At 37.5% G+C, this 6,882-nt stretch overlaps 1 protein-coding gene across 5 annotated transcripts in view; it reads left to right on the top strand.

Annotated features, from left to right (window-relative positions):
* The first annotated feature begins 5,391 nt into the window (after positions 1-5,391).
* Positions 5,392-6,882, top strand: part of COL19A1 (collagen type XIX alpha 1 chain) — a 186,569-nt gene continuing 185,078 nt past the window's right edge. For 4 of the 5 annotated variants that reach the window (XM_033512990.1, XM_033512991.1, XM_033512992.1 and 1 more), the window contains exon 1: positions 5,392-6,162. The gene's annotated coding sequence lies outside the window, so the exon portion shown is untranslated. The remainder of the gene's footprint in view (positions 6,163-6,882) is intronic. The other variant, XM_033512993.1, reaches the window with a different exon arrangement.

The raw sequence follows: 6,882 nt of genomic DNA, 5'->3' as shown, positions 1-6,882 counted from the left end.
GCACCTTCCCTTCCCTTCCTCCCTGCCATGTGCTTACCCTAGGAGATCAGGATGTGAAAATATTTGTCATGTAAAAATATAACCTCACTAAACAGTTTCAGGATGCCAGTCTAAGCTGTTGGAACATAGTTGGTTCCTGCATTAATAATTGGTTCCAACACAATTAGTCAATGGCTAATTGGCAAGATTAATCACACAGTTTACTAACAAGATTTATCTGGATTCCACTTACCAGGAAAGGGAAGAAACCAAGGCAGCTTGTGGCAGCTCCAGGCTTCATCAAAATGGCATGTTCATGCTAAATCACTTGGCCTTTCTCCAAAATTAAATATCTCTATTGTGTACAAACCAGTTTTGACATGCCAGAAATAAACAATTTAGAGATTGAAGCAAATGTTACTCTTGGTACATTACATGGCTACATTTGTTTAAGAACCTTCAATTTACTTAAATAGTGGCCTTTCTAGGAGGTAGCACTGGAATTTGCATTCCTAGTAAGCAGGAAAATTTATTTGAATCACAGGGCATAAACACACAGATAGTCATGAAAATACGGTCTGATGGGCTCTCCCTTTGGACTGTCATCTTCTATTAGTGCTGAAATCCTCAGCTCCCAAAAATACATAAATACACAGGCTGATACAGGATGTTGACTTGCAATATGTATAGGTCAGTAGGCTGGTTTAGAGGGCATGAGACAGCCATTTCTTTTTTTCACTTTTTTGCATCTACTTCCATCTTCTAGCTGCAGTCTTTTTGACACTACTGAATTCAGGGTTCTTTTACATCAGAGACCATAACTAGATAGCTCTAGGCTTACACATCAAGCTTACATAAATCTACAAAATTACTTTCTTAAAAGTATAATGGTTAAATCCTGAGAATATTACTCCTAGATGAGAGGCAAATAAAGTACGTGGATGCAGAGATACAGATTAAATATGCACTTATTATGACTTTCTAGATTATTGTGCCTATTTATTCAGCAATAAATATAAAAAAAGTACTTGTCATTTTAATATTTCATTTTTATGTTGTTTGTCAGTATTGAAACTGAGCACTGAAACAGCATAATAGTAAATAGCTCTGCATGAATTCAGAATCCTGGATGTGTTAACATAATTGTAGCTACTACGTTGATAAAAACGATGATCACTATATATCAGTTAGTATGGCATATGCAAATTTAAAGAAGTTACTTTCTGAAAATTTGAAACTCTTTATAACTAGACCTAAAAAGGGAGTTATTTATCCTAGTTGTATTCAATTTTTAAATAATATTTGGGCAAATTTGCTGTCTAGAAAAGACACAACAGTAGGAGAGACCGGCCAATACTGAGACCTGAGAACTCTCAGATGTATTTGTTAAAATTAAAATTCTATGCTTCGTCTTGCTGAAGTTAAAAGAAAACAGGCACAGAGTATTCTCTGAGCTGAAATAATGCTGTCCATTAAGCCTGCAGGTCTTATACAGCCTGGTCTATTTGTAGGATCTTAAACTTTGCTGATACCTTTTTATTTTGCTCTTCATCTTCCTTTTCACAATATTTGCATTATATGAATTTTAAATTAATAAATTTTACTGATTTGTAGATGCTTTCAGACTGTGTGTAGGATTTTACCATATTCGTACAGAAATATTGGGTAAACACCTATACATGCCAGTAAATCTGCCTAAAATTTTGACCTTTTTATTATGTATAATGACTTTTAAAGACCTATGGATACTTCAATCTAAAATAAGCCAGATATGCTTTGACTTGTTTTGGAAAATCACCTTTCAGCTCTTTGCTTCCCTAATCATCTGCTTTACCACTTACTCTTTTTCTTGTGCAATGCAAAAGCCACCAAAAGGTGTGTATTTTCTGCTTTACAGGTAGGGCAGATTCCATATGAAGGCAAGAAGAATAAGAAGAATTGTGGTAAAGTTTTGTTGGTTTTTTTTGTTTGTTTTTTTTTATTGTGTATGTCTTTGGTTCATGAAACAATAGAACTTGTGGCAAGCTGCTTAGGGTATGGCTATATATAGGAAGAAAAAGGAAAGTATGCATTTTATTAGATAAGGAACATTTTAATGCTATTAATCTTAGCACTGTTTCTCTAAGTCTGGACTGAATTCTGCAAATCCAGAAGTATTTCAGGTTTGAATAATTTAGCTTTTGAATTTTTGAACTACCACTTTAAAGAGAAGTATATATTGAGAAATGTATTTGTCTGGAATATTAATGAATACTGTTTAAAGCATATGATACAGCTTTTGGCACATTTACAACTGGTAAATATAAGCAATATATCATGACATTGATCTATTTACTTTGAAATGTATCTATTTTGAATTAAAATGCCACTATTAAAATATGAAACATATTAGGACCAAATAGCACTGAGCACTGTGAATGAGTTTTTTTTTGAGATTGGGTTTTTCAGTGGCATTGGAATTCAAGATAAAGAATGTACCTTTTTTCTTTTAATTTTCTTTCTTTGGTTGCTGTACTAGATATACTTTATATTTACTAGCAATTGTTGATTTTAAGACATGTTGTAAAGCATCAAAGAGTGAAGAAAATTCCTGAGCTAAGACAAAAAAAATACCACAAAACTATAAGTATTCTGAAAACTATAGTTTTTTGAGTTATTTTGGCCCCTCTACTGAAAATCTGAGTGCTGCTTAAGTATGCAGTAGAAGAAGTAGCAGTTGGGTTTTTTTCTTTTTGTCTTCTATAGCAGAAACGAAGTGACATCCAGCTTTTCTGTTGGCTTTGCTGCTTAGGAGTGCTTAGTATGTGTGCACATGCATATAAATAATTCCCTTTTCATGTAGTTTTTTGCCAAAGTGCCCTCATTTGAGTGACATTTTTGCTCCATTTACATAGATGTTAAAATTTCCATTAACTTCCCCAGGGCTGGAATTCCACCTGTTTCGTCTAAGTTCACCATAGTTCACCCTCATGTATTTAAAAGCATTTATATTTTAATTGCTTCAGTGGAATGCAGTTGTCGTGACCGGCAAATCTTGCAGAGGGCAGAAAGGATCATCTGGCAAGGAACAATGCCACATAAGGGCTTACACAACGGAACAGAAATACTGAGCACTACATTCAGGGAAAAATTGCATGGTAAGGGGCATTTCAAATTAATCTCCTTTTACACAATTTTTTTCAAGTAGGACACTGCTGCTTTTAAACAGTTTTGTCCAAGTTTGCAGCTTCATTCCTGCATATGTGTTGTTGTAAGCAACAGTTTAAAATGTGGGTCTAACGAGATGGAGACAAATCTGTTAACACTGCACAGACAGAGCGAATTATGCAACTTGGCTGGTTTGGATATCTATTCATGACAAAAAAAGAAACAAAGGGTGAAAGTGAGTGTTAGCAATAAAGAAAAGTTTTCTATAAAAATAAGTCAGTGCTTTAGCCCTCTCCCAGTTCTCTCACCTTTTCCCCCTGCATCTTGCCTGCAGCTGCAGTTGTAGTAAAAGCTGTTCAGTGGAGCAGTTTCGCATTGGCACAGGAGATGGAATGTTCTCTGCATGTCTGTGCTAAGTATGGCTTCAAACCTAAATTTCTCTACTTTCTGCTTCTTGGTGTATTTGCCTCAACTCTTTCCTGGATCCAGGTCTAACTCTGTCTTCTGTGTGCTTTAGCGAAACTCTGAGATAACTGGAAAAATGTGTTGCTGCAAAGACAAGATGGAATATCATCCATTTGCTGCTGCTGCTTCATCTTGGATTATCAGTTTTTCCGGTACTTCCTGGATTTAAAGCAGATAAGACAATGTATAGACATTTTCACTGGAGTGCATCAGTAACTGCAGGTGAGGAAGTGTTTGGGATTTCTAAGCTGCTACTGGCAACAACAGATGTGTCACCAGTTGTGGTTTAGCTTCTTATATCATGGGAGGCTGAGAGAAGCCATTTTTGGAGGTCATGACAGAGGTTTTTAAACAGTGTGGTTTTTCTTGTTGCCAATTTTTATGTCACTAGTCATTTGAACTGCTAATAATGTGAATGGTTATAAATACATATTATAATAATAATGTGAATGTCCATAAATACATATTATGGCAGTCCCTAATGTGGTGCTCCTCAACTAGTATAAGTAACTGTAATTCCTTTGATTTATATGAACTGGAATAATCCTGTTTACTTGAAGATCTGGCCCAGAGTACAGGAAGTGTATGTGTTAGTCAGGGAAGGTTGTAACAGTTTCTAATTCTTCTACTTGCTGCTTTCATGCAGATGTGAAAGGTTTTTTAAGGTTGACATGGTCAAATCCTATAAGGGTCAACTCATATAAACTCAATAAATCAGGTATTTAGTTTTCTCTTTGTAGTGTCAGTATTTTGAAAGGGAAACAATACCCTTGGTTTAGGAACTGTTTCATTATTGGTTCACTGGAAATGAAGACCATATTTGGGTCTGGACCATGAAACATTACTGAAATTTTAATAGGCAGAAATACTTCTTTAAAGGTAAACTGATTGTATGTCCAAACTCTTACACAATTAAAATGCTTAGGTACTTCAGAGCATATATTTGATTGAAATTAATGAGACAATTTATGTAAGGTAGATGAATCTAGGTATTTAGAACATGTAAAGTGAAGTAAAAAAAAATAGAATTTTGTCGCTTGAAAGAGCAATGAGAAATGCAGTACTTCTCAAATAAAAAAAAAGATGATGCCTTTTACTAGGGACAGAGCTTTTACAAAGGGTCTTTCAACTGAGGATCTCACAATTCTGAAATAAAGAATTAGGGCTTAACACTGAAGCCCTTATCAAATGAACAGTCTGAAGGAGAAGAGTGCTCTTATGATTTATCAGCCATGGGATTGGGCTCTTGCACCTCACCCTGAGAGGTAAGACAGCTTTACTTTCTATAATTTACAGAATGAGCAAGCAAGAAGTGTTACTTGCCTAAAGTTACACCACAAGTCTGTGGCAAAGCTGTGGAATAAAACACCCCAGCAGATGTGTACATAAGCTGCAATTTCATCTTTCTCTCATGATTCTAAGTTGGGAAGAACAACAACTGTTTTGAAATTCAAACCAGGAAGATAATCATGTCTTTCCATGTGATTTGTTGGTTATCCTGGCTAGTTATCTTGGTTGAAATGAGGAAATACATTCCAAAATCTGCTGAGTGGGTGGGAGGATTTCGAGTATGGGAGCTGGGGGTAGAAGAAAGTTTACTCTATATTTTCTGTTCTGAAGACCAATTGGCTAAATTGATGGTAAGCTGGTAAATTTTCATATTAGGACCACCTTTCTTTGTTTTTCTCCCATCAGAATGATTCAACTAGAAAAAGGTAAAATATGTCTTGGATATATATATATATATATATAAATTAAAAATGTAAACACTACTTTCTGTCTTCTGTATATCTGTTTCTTGTTTTACTTGTCTGTGTCCTATCTGGTTCACATCTTTAAGTGCAGTACAGAAAACTGCCACAAGCACACTTGGAGAACCTGACAAAAGCGCAGTTTGGCACATTCAGATAAGAGCCAGTGGCAGTGCTCAGTCTCACTATTTCATCACAGACAGATGATATTACAAGTGCAAGAACATTCAGGTTTGTAAATGATAGATATAAAAACGCCAAACAAATTTCAGTAATTCACTGTGCATTACAGCATCAGTGCCATAAATAGGTGTACTCTCTTGGTTTCTTGCATGGCTTATTTTTAAATTTATGATGAACTACATAAAAGTATATAAAATTAAAGTACACTTACACTTAAAAGATAAAAGCTAGTTTCTGCCAGTGTAATAATGTACATAATTGGTTCTTCACAGCTAGAATCCAGACACTCTTTCATTCATGCATTTATACCATGGCTGTCTGATTTATGGAACTGTTGAGAGGGTGCTTTTTAGAGAGGTGGGGGGAAGGAGAAAATAACCCCAAACATTTCTTATATTGTTACCTGACTTGGGACCTGCACATATGATTATGTAAAATCTATGGCTGTTTGTTCGTTCTTGCAGAGTATTCTTGTGCTCACTGAGTGGGAGGGTCACACTGTGAGACTAATAAGGACAGAGCTGCATCCCCCTCTACCACTCTTTGGAGACTCACTCCAGCAACTCCTCGGCACTACAGCAGCTCTGTACAGGAATTTTCAGTGCTTCTGGGGTAAACACCAATAAAAAAATTAAAGGTAAGCCACTCATTATTTGTAGTCCATTATCTAGACATCTTACATGTGCACACTGACATACAGTACAGTATTACTGGCTTGTTTTGTGATGTTTTTATTCAGGGTTTTTTGGTTTTGGTTTACAAAATTGTCATTTAAGTTTGTCATTGCTAATATTAACTATGTCTTATATAAACATGATGGATACCGTAAGTTTTTAACATACTGCAATCAGATGATATAGTGCGCTATAGTAATGTGCTCATGATTGTGTAAATACATTGTATATGCTAGTGGGTGACTATAGGTATATGCTAAGATATGCAAATAAACACAGCCCTGCTAAATGAACAGTAATTTACAAAACTGATTAAACTGTTGCGAGTTGCCACAATGCTGATTGTGCATATATTTACATTTAAAAGCCTACCTTGTAATTGGCACGCGTGCCGGCTGGGCTGCCCGCAGTTGTTGTGAGCGCGCTGGTGAGTGAGCCGCGGCACGGGCGGGCAGTGCCCTGCGGGGCGGGGGCACCCGCAGCTCCGGGGCAGAGCCCGGGGATGCCGCGGGCCGTGTCCCGGCCCGATGGGCCCGGCTGGCCGCCCCCGGCCCGCGGGGACCCCTCACCTGCTGGCCCGGCGCAGGTGCCGCCGCAGCGCCCCGCGGCACCGGGGCTGCCCCGCTCGCAGGAGCCGCCGGCCCGGGCGGGCTGCTGGCCCCGCTCCGCCCCGGGGCTGCGGG

This window comes from Parus major, chromosome 3 (assembly GCF_001522545.3).
Source record: "Parus major isolate Abel chromosome 3, Parus_major1.1, whole genome shotgun sequence".
Lineage (NCBI taxonomy): Eukaryota > Metazoa > Chordata > Aves > Passeriformes > Paridae > Parus > Parus major.
The sequence above is the reverse complement of the archived record's forward strand: the minus strand, read 5'-3'. Positions and strand labels throughout refer to the sequence as shown.